Raw genomic sequence first — 13,319 nt, 5'->3', positions numbered from 1 at the left:
TACATTTTTAAATACAAAATACAAAACAAGACATGGATGGTCTCATAGATGATATTGGCGACTATAACAGTAGCAAAAGAACCTGTTGGAAGAAGCCCGACATGTTTCGCTCATTGAGCTTCATCAAGGGCAGTGCAACAAGCTATAAAATAAAGAAAAAAGAATAACACAAATAAGGCATTGTAAATATTGCCACAACCAGCAACAGTCTGAAAAACAGACCGCTGCTGTTACAATACAAAATGGTATATATTTATGTATAAATAGTATTTAGGGGACAAACATTTGTAATATGAATAGTTCATGAGAATACAGAGGTCACATACACGGGTTGTACAGTGAAAAGGACCGTGAGCAAACTTACCTATCCAGGTCCGAAAACATCCAATCGCATTAAAATCCGCTGTGTGCCATTAAATCAAACTGTGAAAAGAAATTCCACAGTGTTTGTACCGAATCTAGCATGCATCCCAAAACGGAGCCGCACCAACCAGTCAATCCAAGTATGGTATTCACAGTGCTATAGTAAAAAAAGGTGTACAGTGATGAGTACTAGGAGAATGCACCCCCAAAAGAAATTCTAGGGGGAAAATCTCAAGCGGTAGAACTGAAAATAGTAAACAAAATGTTTTTATTTGTATAAAAAAATGTATATATATAAATATATATATAATTACCTTGGGTAGGCAGTTGGATCGGATCCAAAGAGGGACTAACAAAATTGTGTCCAGCACAACAAGGGTTAAACAAACCAATGTGCACTAATCAGTTGGAGAGAAACCTCTGACAGAACTGGTTGCTGGTAAAAAACATATGAAAAAAAAAAAAATCAATAGTGGTGTCAAAATGAACACCCAATGCAATATTGTTGAGATATCAAAAAAGCTGTAGGAGAAGACAAAAAGAGACAAACCTGTTTGAAGAGGTTGGAATCAAATGCCAGGGAAATAATAAGGCAAAGACAGCCTGGGGCTCTGACATTTCAGAGCCATAACAGAGGCAAAGGGAATTTACCTTTAAATACCCCCCAGCTGTGATGCAAAACTGCTGGGGGTGGGCCTGAATCAAGGAGTGCCCAGTGACAGGGCACTTTTCTCCTCTATTGGATGTTAATTTTTGCGATCCAACATTTTTTGTGCTGATTGGGTACATCACTGCTGTGTTACTTAACACATATATACAACTAGTGTTGCTCACGAATATTCGTATTGCGAATATTCGGCTCGAATATGGCATATTCGAGTATTCGCGATATATTTCGAATTTCGCGGTGAATATTCGCTATTCCGAATATTCAAATTTTTTCAATTTTATTTTTAGAACAGATCACATCCTAGAGATCTCCATCGACGTCTAAAAGCATTGCTGGTATGATTAGAGACCTTGGAACGAGTAGCTGAAGCGATCATTTTATATTGCCGAAAAATCGCAATGCGATTATTCGGCAATAGGAATATCGCGCGATTATTTTCTTTGCCCTTCTTCTGCATCAGAGCCAATCAGAGTGCTCCTACAGCATTTGTCTAAATTCCGCAATAAATATCGCATTCGCATTTTGCGAAATTTCGATAAAATATCACGAATATTCTGAGCCAATCAGAGTGCTCCTACAGCATTTGTCGAAATTCCGCAATAAATATTGCATTCGCATTTTGCGAAATTTCGATAAAATATCACGAATATTCTGAGCCAATCAGAGTGCTCCTACAGCATTTGTCGAAATTCCGCAATAAATATCGCATTCGCATTTTGCAAAATTTCGATAAAATATCACGAATATTCTGAGCCAATCAGAGTGCTCCTACAGCATTTGTCGAAATTCCGCAATAAATATCGCATTCGCATTTTGCGAAATTTCGATACAATATCACGAATATTCTGAGCCAATCAGAGTGCTCCTACCGAAATTTCGCAATTATGTTCGCATTCGCAATAGCGAAATTTCGCAATCATTTCATTTCGATAAAATATCACGAATATTCGAATTTAGCGAATATTTCTCGAATATTCGGCTATATATTCGTGATATATCGCGAAATCGAATATGGCGTATTCTGCTCAACACTATATACAACTTCTTACTCCTATACAAATTTTGTTCCACCAAGCATGCATCCCTTTTGGGCCCCATCCCTTCTAGCCTTTCCATGCTATATGGGCACGAGGGGCGCACCCGGTTTACGGACCACGATCGGTAAGTCCGCCAGGGTGATCCCTTTCTCTCTGTGGTGCCCTTGCCACTTGGTGCTGACGGCCGGGGTGACCTTTTTCACTCTGTGCCACCCCGGTTTGTTGTGGGTACCGAGGTCAGTCATCTCGCCCCTTGAAGAGCATCAACCATTTAGGATTTTTTCCAATCTAGTTGTTTGTCCCTTCCCTCAGTATCCTGCCCCGCTTCTTTCTGGGTCGGTGCATCTGGAGTTGTTGGACCTGCACTGGCAGTCTGTTTTCAGTTTGCCAGGTTGGTTTCCCACATCCAAGATGGCGATTTAGTGTATCGCCATGGTGGAGACGATTCGTTGCTACTGCGCATGCGCGGCCGCCATTCAATCGTCTCGGTGGATCAGCTTACATGGCTTTCCCTCTCTGTTTCTGCTCCCCTCCACCGAGTTTATCCATCTCCGCGGCTTGGCGGGTTTGGATGGGGCTTCACCTACACTGGCAGGGGGTTCCTGTCTGCCAGGTGGTGTTTCCCTCATCCAAAATGGCGAATGCGACCAGCGTCATTCTAATGACGCCCACATTGCGTCACCGCGCATGCGCAGTTCACCGCTGATTCGTCCCATGGGCGGGACTGGCCTCCTAGGGGCTGTCCACCATGGATCTCCCCTTCCAGCCCACCTGTCACTGGGCACTCCTTGATTCAGGCCCACCCCCAGCAGTTTTGCATCACAGCTGGGGGGTATTTAAAGGTCAATTCCTTTTGCCTCTGTTATGGCTCTGAAATGTCAGAGCCCCAGGCTGTCTTTGCCTTATTATTTCCCTGGCATTTGATTCCAACCTCTTCAAACAGGTTTGTCTCTTTTTGTCTTCTCCTACAGCTTTTTTGATATCTCAACAATATTGCATTGGGTGTTCATTTTGACACCACTATTGATTATATGTTTTTTCATGTTTTTTTACCAGCAACCAGTTCTGTCAGAGGTTTCTCTCCAACTGATTAGTGCACATTGGTTTGTTTAACCCTTGTTGTGCTGGACACAATTTTGTTAGTCCCTCTTTGGATCCGATCCAACTGCCTACCCAAGGTAATTATATATATATTTATATATATACATTTTTTTATACAAATAAAACATTTTTGTTTACGATTTTCAGTTCTACCGCTTGAGATTTTCCCCCTAGAATTTCTTTTGGGGGTGCATTCTCCTAGTACTCATCACTGTACACCTTTTTTTACTATAGCACTGTGAATACCATACTTGGATTGACTGGTTGGTGCGGCTCCGTTTTGGGATGCATGCTAGATTCGGTACAAACACTGTGGAATTTCTTTTCACAGTTTGATTTAATGGCACACAGCGGATTTTAATGCGATTGGATGTTTTCGGACCTGGATAGGTAAGTTTGCTCACGGTCCTTTTCACTGTACAACCCGTGTATGTGACCTCTGTATTCTCATGAACTATTCATATTACAAATGTTTGTCCCCTAAATACTATTTATACATAAATATATACCATTTTGTATTGTAACAGCAGCGGTCTGTTTTTCAGACTGTTGCTGGTTGTGGCAATATTTACAATGCCTTATTTGTGTTATTCTTTTTTCTTTATTTTATAGCTTGTTGCACTGCCCTTGATGAAGCTCAATGAGCGAAACATGTCGGGGTTCTTCCAACAGGTTCTTTTGCTACTGTTATAGTCGCCAATATCATCTATGAGACCATCCATGTCTTGTTTTGTATTTTGTATTTAAAAATTTAATATGTATGTTTGAATAAATTATTACTTTTATATTCATTTCATTGTTTTGGATTGAATTTTCCACTACCAACACAGTTAAAATCCCAGGGTTTGTCACCCGCTTCCGTATTTACAGTATATACTGTTTAGAAAGTTCAGATCGTGTTAGGAGATGTTATCTTCCTGTTTAACAGAGTGTGATGTCTGGGCATACAGCCAAGATAGCTAAAATTGCTGATTGGAGGGAAAGGCACCTCATAGGCAGAGACTTTCATAAGGTGTTTTTTAACAGGGCCAGCTCCTTGCTAATCTATTTTAGCAACCTCCCCTGACAGAAATTTCAGGCTGCTTTTATCTGATGTGTTCAAGAATTTGTCAAGAGTTATCAGGCTTATAACAGAGGAACGGGTCAGGAGAGAGCTATGGAACATAGCTCTTTGAAGAGAGATAACAAAACACTGCAGATATACTGTATGTGCCCAACTTAAATTTCATAATTCAGGTTTACAACAAATTTAAGTCACTGGATTAGCATGGCAGCCAAACAATATTCAATATATTATTAATAATAATAAGCCCATATATTTATCGGGGTATTGCGCGCTCCGGCGTATAGCGCGCACCCCTAATGTGGACCCGCATTCCTGTAAAAAAAAACACATTTTAGTACTTACAGTTTTGGTGTCTTGCGCAGCGTCCATCGGCGGCCTCGTCGTGTCCGGCGTCCGTCTGCGGCTTCGGTGGTGTCCTCCTCGTCGAGTCCGGCGTCCTTCTGCGGCCATCGTGGTGTCCTCCGCCGCTCGATCCCCGCTTCCCGTGCCGAGTTTGAACCACTGCGCCGGCATATACCGAGCGCAGTACACTCGGGTATAGTCGGGCAGGCTCGGCTCCTCTCGCGGTCACGTCCTGGACGTACAGGACGCGACCGCGAGAGGAGCTGAGCCTGCCCGACTATACCCGATTGTACTGCGCTCGGTATATGCCGGCACAGTGGTTCAAACTCGATGCGGGAAGCGGTTATCGGCGTATATCGCGCACCCACGATTTTGCCCTGATTTTCAGAGCAAAAAAGTGCGCGGTATACGCCGATAAATACGGTAGCTACTTTGGCTGTTCTAGTAAACTATCAGTGCAGTTTACTATTTATAGTGAAACCAAATTCCTACACTACATGCAAAAGACTTGTTCCCTTTTTACTTTGTATTGATTTTTGTGAAAGTCCCAGTATGTGTGTGTGTGTGTTTTATATTTTTATTCTAGCTGCATTAAAGACGTGCTCTATCTGCTGCATCATACACCTAACTGTACAGGAGAGGAAACCATTAATCAGGCCGCAGATTGAATAATAACGTATTTTTTCTTGGGGTTGTCACACAATGTATTCTGTACTGTAGGAATATGCTTATTGCTTAAAATTAAAGCACTACAACAATTTTAAAAATAAATTGTTCTAGTATGCACCCAAGCACACAGGATTTTGTGGTCCTTAATTAGCTTTGAGACAATTGTAATGGATATTAAGAAGCATGTGGAATACTCATGGGCAGTTGAAATACACACACTATTCATTCTATTAGCAATATAATGAAAATAAATTGTGTTATTAGAAAAAATCATAATACGATTTTAGTTCCCCAGGTATATTGTCTCTGATATAAATAACACTTTTCACCAATTTAGAAATCGTATGGCCCTGCAGAATCTCTGTTATAAACAGCACTTCTCACTAATTTAGAGATCTTATGGTCATATACCATTTTTCTTTCACAACCGGATATTTATAATGTATTTATGAAAAATAATATATTTTCATTTATTTTCTTTATTTATTATGGTAAGGATAAAAAAAAAAAAATACAAATGGAAAAAAAAAAACATATGGCCAAACGTTTCTAGATTCCTATAAAAGCTTGGTATGCCGCGTACACACGATCGGAATTACAGATGAAAAAAGTCAGATGGACTTTTTTCATCGTAAATTCTGATCGTGTGTGGGCCTCAGACTTTTTTCCATCGGTGTTTAGAAATAGAATTTTTTTCCGATGAACAAAAAAAAACTATAGGAAATTCCTATCATCTGTGTGAAACTCTGACGGAGAAAAAACCCACGCATGCTCAGAATCAAGTCAACGCATGCTCGGAAGCAACGAAATTCATTTTTCTCGGCTTGTCGTAGTGTTTTACGTCACCGCGTTTTGGACGTACGGAATTTAGTCTGACAGTGTGTATGCAAGACTGATGGAAGTCAGCTTCATCGGAATTCCGGCGGAAAATTCCATCAGATTTTATTTCATCGGAAATTCCGATCGTGTGTACACGGCTTCACGACTGATTTTACTGAACTGTTTTGTTCCACGTTTAGGATCATGGACCCTGACAGCAGGTTTAATGTGTGGTCACTCAAGCCTTCGTTTTAGACAGGCCAGCTACTCTCAATCCAGGGAGCTGGCTGGTGTTTCTGTCATTTCTGGTGGCAAAAGTGACAAAGTCCATTCTTCCTTCAATTCCTCCTGAATTGTTTTCTATTTACATAATACTAGGACGTGGCATATTATTCTATTAAGGATGTTGATTACCATCCAAGGGCAACAGTAATCAATCTTTTTCTGTACGCGGCTTCAGCCATCCCATTCCAAAACCATGGGCATTAATATAAATTTGGCCTACCTTTATGGTTATAACGGCATGCTCTCTTGTGAAAAGACTTTCTTCAAGATTTTGAAGTATATACTAGAAAATGTGTACCTATTTAGCCAAAAGAGCATTTGTGAGGTCAGGAACTGATGTGGAAGGAGAAAATCCAGCTCTCACTTGAAATACCAATTTGATCTAAATGTGCTCAGCAGAGGCAAGCTCAGGGCTCTGTGTAGCCTAATTACATATCTACACACCAAACTGACTACACCATGTCTTTTTGAGCCTATGCTTAGGTGTATAGTGATGCTACATCAGAAAAGGCCTAAGTTGTCTAAAATGTCTTTGTATGCTGTTCGGCGCCCTTCACTAGCAGCACCCAAACACAGTGATTTGAATTGGGGTCTGATAGTCAGGTGTCCAAAAACTTTTTAGTATATGTTTTTTTTGTTAAGCAGGAAAGAAATATTTGAAAAATAGAGGACCTCGCACTATGGAATAGCTAAATAAACCAGTGCTAAATAATTGTGATTAAATATAAGCTGCTCCCCTCAAAGTGCAATAGTGCTAGCCTTGTTTAGTTTGGGGTGTGTAATGATAGGGGGCGCTATAACATTAATAAATAATGCAAAATGTAGTGCATATACAAGTGAAGTGCGTAGGGCTCAATTAGATGATAATTAATGATTATTTAATAATCCAGTGTTGAAATTACAGTGTTTTTAAGTACCGTATTTATCAGCGTATAACACGCACAGGCATATAACATGCACCCTAACTTTAAGAGGGAAGTTTCAGGAAAAAATCTTTCCACAGACCCCTGCGTATAACACGCAGGCATAGTTTACCCTCTATTTTCAGGGTAAAAAAGTGAGTGTTATACGCCAATTTAATCAAAAATAAATATTTCAACAAAAACACAAAAACAAGAAACGTCCATAAATCTTTTGTGGTGCAACTTGAATCTTTACACCATCACCAATGGCAACAATGGTGGTGATGTCTGCGCTGTGAAAGGCTGCCTATGATTTATAAGCAGTTGGGAAGGGGGGGGGGGGTGACAGGGAGGGTGGACCCGTGGGTGGAGAGGTGAGGAAATAAAAATAATGTGACAAACAAGTAAGCAATGCAACCGTCAATACTAATGGCTGAGTGAATCAATACATATAATGCGCAAAATGAATAGAACAAGGTGAATAAATGGTTAAATGAACATACATAACAGTCCCAATCTCACAATCAAAGGAGAAGAAAAGGAATCCAGGTGAAGCATGTAGAATGGATAAAATAGGTGAATGGTCTGAGGTGAAAGTTCCAAAAGCCAGATCTGTGAAGAGGCGCAACAAACGAATCCAAAAAATGTGCAGCCCACACCACTTGTGATCCTAGCAGCTTACCTCATAGCTGTCACATAAAGCCAAACCAAGATAAAACGCTTCAACCTCTTAGTAGATGGATACCTTCCTGGAGTGTGAATGGGTGAATCTAATGGATCTCAGTCCCAGGCAGTACATGTGGGAGATACAATGAAGACACTATAGCATAGTCCTGTCACCACTGGGGAACCTCTGTTAAAGTAAGTGAGTGTAAACTTACACAGTGTAATATGAAGGGGTGCCTATCGCCACGAGCGGCGAGCTCGTCAAACTCCTGACTTCTCTCTGCCAAAGCTTTCTCACATCCACATCAGTAACGTCAGCAGCTCAAAAGAAAGTAATACGGGCGGGGGAGAGAGAAGAAGGAGGGCACATCGCGTGATAACGTACAGATTTATTAAAACAATGGTTAAAACATCAAGTAAAAAACTCACATGGAGCAGTCTTGAGACGGTCACACATCCACGAGCTGCAAGCTCGTCTACCGTCCGTTAGGTGCTGCAAACCAATCCAGTGCTCCAGTCCCGACGCGTATTCGTCACACCACGTGACTTCATGATTGGTTTGCAGCACCTGACGGACGGTAGACGAGCTCGCAGCTCGTGGATGTGTGACCGTCTCAAGACTGCTCCATGTGAGTTTTTTACTTGATGTTTTAATCATTGTTTTAATAAATCTGTACGTTATCACGCGGGCAGGTATTACAGTGCTTTTGAGATATCTGAGGACAAGACACAGCACCAGCCACTTTAAAGGCTAGTACTTAAATACCCGTCCGGTCACAAGACAAACCTTGCATTGCTACTGAGAATTGTAGAAGTCCTGGAGTTAGTGATGGTCCTGGGAATCCTGTAAATCATGAAATTATGAAACACCCAGCAGGGAGCCTGCAAATTATGGAACAGCCAGCAGGAATCCTGCAAGTACTTTAACAAGGTTAGAAAGGCTCATATGGAGCAGTAATTTGGTTATGCAAACAACTTTCAGCTAGCAAAACACATGTCACAAAACACACTTCAGTTGCAATGCTTAACAATCACATTTCTCTTCACTCACACCTAGTATCTCAGCCAACACCACACCTATGTGCATTCAATGGGGTTGATTTACTAAAACTGGCAAAGTGCAAAATCTGATGTAGATGTGCATGGTAGCCAATCAGCTTCTAACTTCACCTTGTTTAATTATTTTTGACAATACAACCTGGAAGCTGATTGGTGTCTATACAGAGCTGGACCAGATTTTGCACTTTACTGTTTTATTAAATGAAACCCAATGTCAATCAATTTGCGATAGAACTTTGCAAGGGTCAAACAATTAGACATAATCAATTTGTCATCTTATGACCTTTCCTTGGAACTTAAGGTTGTATGCCTAGGCTTAAATTTCTATATCTTAAGCCTAGTACACACTGCTACTTTTTTTTCTTTTAACCCAGCGGGCTGAACAAAAAAAACGAACAGCTCAGGTCGGAGCCGCTGTACTACAATCTCCATTGCTGTTCTATTGTGTTCTGACAGAGGATGACCCCCCATTGGCTGGGAACATAGACGGGAGTCAGTCGGCAGACTTTTTTCACTCATGCCCCTTCGACAGAAGCAGGCCGAACCAAAATCAAGCAATTTCCCAGGATTACAGACAAATCCTCATATAGGGGCCTTTCTTAAGCATGTGGTGAGATAAATAGACTAATTACAACTAAAAACAGACCTGCATTACATTTTAATGGGAGCATGATTTTGAGGATAGACTAGAGCACTAAATAATTTACAGAACAATTTTAATACTACTCAGATATCAAACTCTCAGATAATGGAGAAGATACTGTCATTTAGCCAAAATGTGCAAAAACACATGAAAAACAAAGACTGGTACCAACCAATTTCTTCTAACAAAATATATGAATTTCAGTAGTAGTTTGCCTTTAGAGAGGTCATCTGAGATAGGGACACATTGGTATTTCCCATTGTAAAATACATAAGAATCCATATTTTCTTCTCTTTGCCCAAAATCTCAGTGCCCCAACCTGCTGACAAATCATTATAAGTATTCTCTCAGAAAATTAGGTACATTGGTAGATGACTATATGAGGACATGCACCATCAGCTTAGTATCCTATGTCAAGAATACTATTAATAAACCCAAGTTCTCTGCTTGTAGCAATATAGCAATAGATTTCAAGGCACTATATTCTAGTATTCCTCATAATAAGGTCCTTTAAATGGCAAAATTTGTTGGGGGGAGATCCCATTTCCTCCATGTACATGAAACAGCAGCGGTAATGTGTTGTGTCCCACTATAAAACATCTTTACCTGGTGATAGGAGATTTACAGTGGGAGAATTACAGTATACCTGTATCAAAGGCACAAGAATATAGATTATATTTTTTGCTATATGCACAGGCTCAATAGATGAATTGAAAGCATTTGTATATATCCTTGGAAAGAATGCCCTCAATTAAAAAAAATTCTATGAAATATGGCAAACCAAATATCTTATTCATGGATATAATGATTCGTATTACTCAAAGATTGCTCAATAGCTGCCAGCCTATACAAGAAACTGTCTGCTGGTAATACAATATTGCATGCCCCCCAGTGCCTTTCCTACTGCACTTATACACAACATTCTTTATCGTCAATATTGCAAAATTCAAAGAAATAGTATTAAAGCATTTGTTACCCCAACACTCCATATTCCTGATATGCCTGCTGTACCATGTATTTGTATGAAAAAAAATCTCTTGTTCTCTTTGTATTGCTTATTGTGTGAAATCCCTGATGTTCCTGCCAGTCCCTCTGCTTTCCTATTACAAACTGACCACACCACACTAAGCAGGAGCCGTGGTCAGTTCTCTAGCTATGCTGGGAACTCAGCCTGCTCTCCTCCAATTATCAGACTTCTCCTGATATGCCCTCACTGCACAGCCATTCACTGGGAAGCTTAGTGTGCTGCTGCTCCCCCATCCAGCTCTTACTTATCTGAGAACCGAGAGAATGTGATCACTTAGAAAAAAAAGGGAACAAAGGTATTTATAATTGTTTTCATATCTATACAAAAATGTTTTGCCTTTCATTTCTATTTTTTTTCTTTTTTTTTAATATAATATTTTATTGAGAAAGCTTCAACATGAAAGACAAGATTACGTCCAAAGCAACCTATAAATCATGGATGACCAGACAATACAATTGTTCTATTTTTGATAAAGAGAAAATAAAAGAAAAAAGATTGGGGGGAACAAGAGGAGGGTGAGGAAATAAGAAGGAAGAAGACATTGTTAGCAACACGATGAAGATGACCAGAGAAGAGAAATGAAAAAGATGGAAAATACAGGTGCTAATGTGAATCATAGGGAGGGAGGCCGAGGGCGGACTGTAGGTCACCGTCCCCTCGCGGCTGCCCGAGACAAAAACCTTAGTATTAGCAGATAACAAATACAAGGAAAAAACTAAACCCAGTGATCTCATCATCCTGTATAAATTACTAACACAAAGAATTAGAATAAATTGAAATCTACTCATGTAGTCCACATAGCAGGAGGTTACTTATGAAGCCAATAAAATGTTAGATGAGGTTGCGGCTGGAGAGAGACTTCCGTTTGTTGAGCAGTCCTTTTCCATAAATAAGAAGGGACGTGACTGTAGGCAGTTCTTTTCCGAGGACGTCAGGCATTGGTCGATAAAAGGTGACCATTTCTTGTCAAATTTTTTACACAGCTGTGTAGAATAGGATTTTGAATCCAGTTTCTCTCTAAAAAGTAGAATCTTGAGATTTCTAATTGTTCCAGATAGGGTTGGGGGAGTGGAAGAAATCCAGTGGAATAATATATTCCTACGGGCAACGAGGATTGCAAGAAGTGTCCAATGAAAGGAGCCTTGAGGAATCATTTTGAGAGTCGTCGAGGGATTTCCGCTGTGCAGGGGAAGCCAAACAATAAAAGCATAGGTTCCTTGTCAGGTAAGAATCCTGTAACACTGCGAATAAATTGGAGTATCGAGGACCAGTAAGTTTCAATCTTTGCACAGAACCAGAGACGGTGAAGTAAAGACGGTTTGTGTAATGAACACCATGGACAAGTAGGCCCTGTACTAGAGGGATGGCTCATCGAGAATGGGTAATAGGCTCTATGCATTATTTTAAACTGTGTTTCCCTCCAAGATTCACATGGGGTGATATGGTTATTCAACTGATAACCTGCAAGGATGTTGTCCAATAGATATGTGCATTCCCGTTCGTACGAATGTTATTTCCGTACGAAAATGTTCATTTTCGTACCCGCAGAATAATGTGTACATACGAAAAAATTAAAGCACCAAAATACGAAAACGACGGGATTACGAATGAGCCGCATAACGAACAACCGCAAATGCGAACGAACGATCTGACGAAAATACGACAAAACGAAAACGGCAAAAGAACGAAAATTACATCTATAACAAAAGATTTGCATTCTGTATCCTGTTTGAATCCCCTCTCTGCTCGTATCCTCAGCCGCATGTCCACATGACACCTACAACAAAAGATTTGCATTCTGTATTTTGTTTGAATCCCCTCTCTGTTCGTATCCTCAGCCGTATGTTCACGCGACATCCACAAGAAAAGATTTGCATTCTGTATCCTGTTTGAATCCCCTCTCTGCTCGTATCCTCAGCCGTATGTTCACACGACATCCACAACAAAAGATTTGCACTCTGTATCTTGTTTGAATCCCTTCTCTGTTCGCACCCTCAGTCGTATGCTCATATGACATCCACAACAAAAGACCCGCACTCTGCATTTTGTTTGAATCCTTTCCCTGTCCGCATCCCCAGTCGCATGCTCACACGACATCCACAACAAAAGATTTGCATTCTGTATCCTGTTTGAATCCCCTCTCTGCTCGTATCCTCAGCCGTATGTTCACACGACATCCACAACAAAAGATTTGCACTCTGTATCTTGTTTGAATCCCTTCTCTGTTCGCACCCTCAGTCGTATGCTCACACGACATCCACAACAAAAGACCCGCACCCTGTATTTTGAATTCCTTTTTTCTGTTCGTATTTTGGATTCAACAGAATGCAAATCTTTTGCCACAGATGTCACACGAACGCACGACCGAAAACACCAAAAGAAAAAGGACCCAAAACACAGAATGCAAATCCCTTGCCACAGATGTAATTTTCGTTTTTTTGAATGGGCAGTGAGTGTAGTTAGTAAAGCAGCTTCTCTTTTGTGCTGAGTAGTACAGTAAAGCCAAATAAACTTTTCTGTGGATTTTCATCTGAAGGGAGATCAGTTGGCCAGACTTTTGAACCCAAAAATGGTTTTCTGATGGAGTTTAAAAACGAACAAATTTTCTGAGAACTAACGGAAAACGATCATTTTTATGTTTGTTGTTAAAAAAGTCTGACCAAGTGTATG

General features: G+C 40.5%; 2 long non-coding RNA genes across 2 annotated transcripts; one reads left to right on the top strand and one right to left on the bottom strand.

Moving 5' to 3' along the window:
* On the bottom strand, positions 1-984 carry LOC120939655. The gene is made up of 4 exons (XR_005749338.1): positions 914-984; positions 678-799; positions 365-520; positions 1-142 (listed from the first exon to the last, which is right to left on the bottom strand). It is a non-coding gene; the product is annotated as an uncharacterized LOC120939655 (long non-coding RNA).
* A 1,958-nt stretch (positions 985-2,942) lies between these two features.
* Positions 2,943-3,960, top strand: LOC120939654. The gene is made up of 4 exons (XR_005749337.1): positions 2,943-3,013; positions 3,127-3,248; positions 3,406-3,561; positions 3,784-3,960. It is a non-coding gene; the product is annotated as an uncharacterized LOC120939654 (long non-coding RNA).
* The last annotated feature ends 9,359 nt before the right edge of the window (positions 3,961-13,319 follow it).

Source organism: Rana temporaria, chromosome 5 (genome assembly GCF_905171775.1).
Source record: "Rana temporaria chromosome 5, aRanTem1.1, whole genome shotgun sequence".
Classification (NCBI taxonomy): domain Eukaryota; kingdom Metazoa; phylum Chordata; class Amphibia; order Anura; family Ranidae; genus Rana; species Rana temporaria.
Note: the sequence above shows the minus strand (reverse complement) of the source record. Positions and strands in the feature narration are given on the sequence as shown.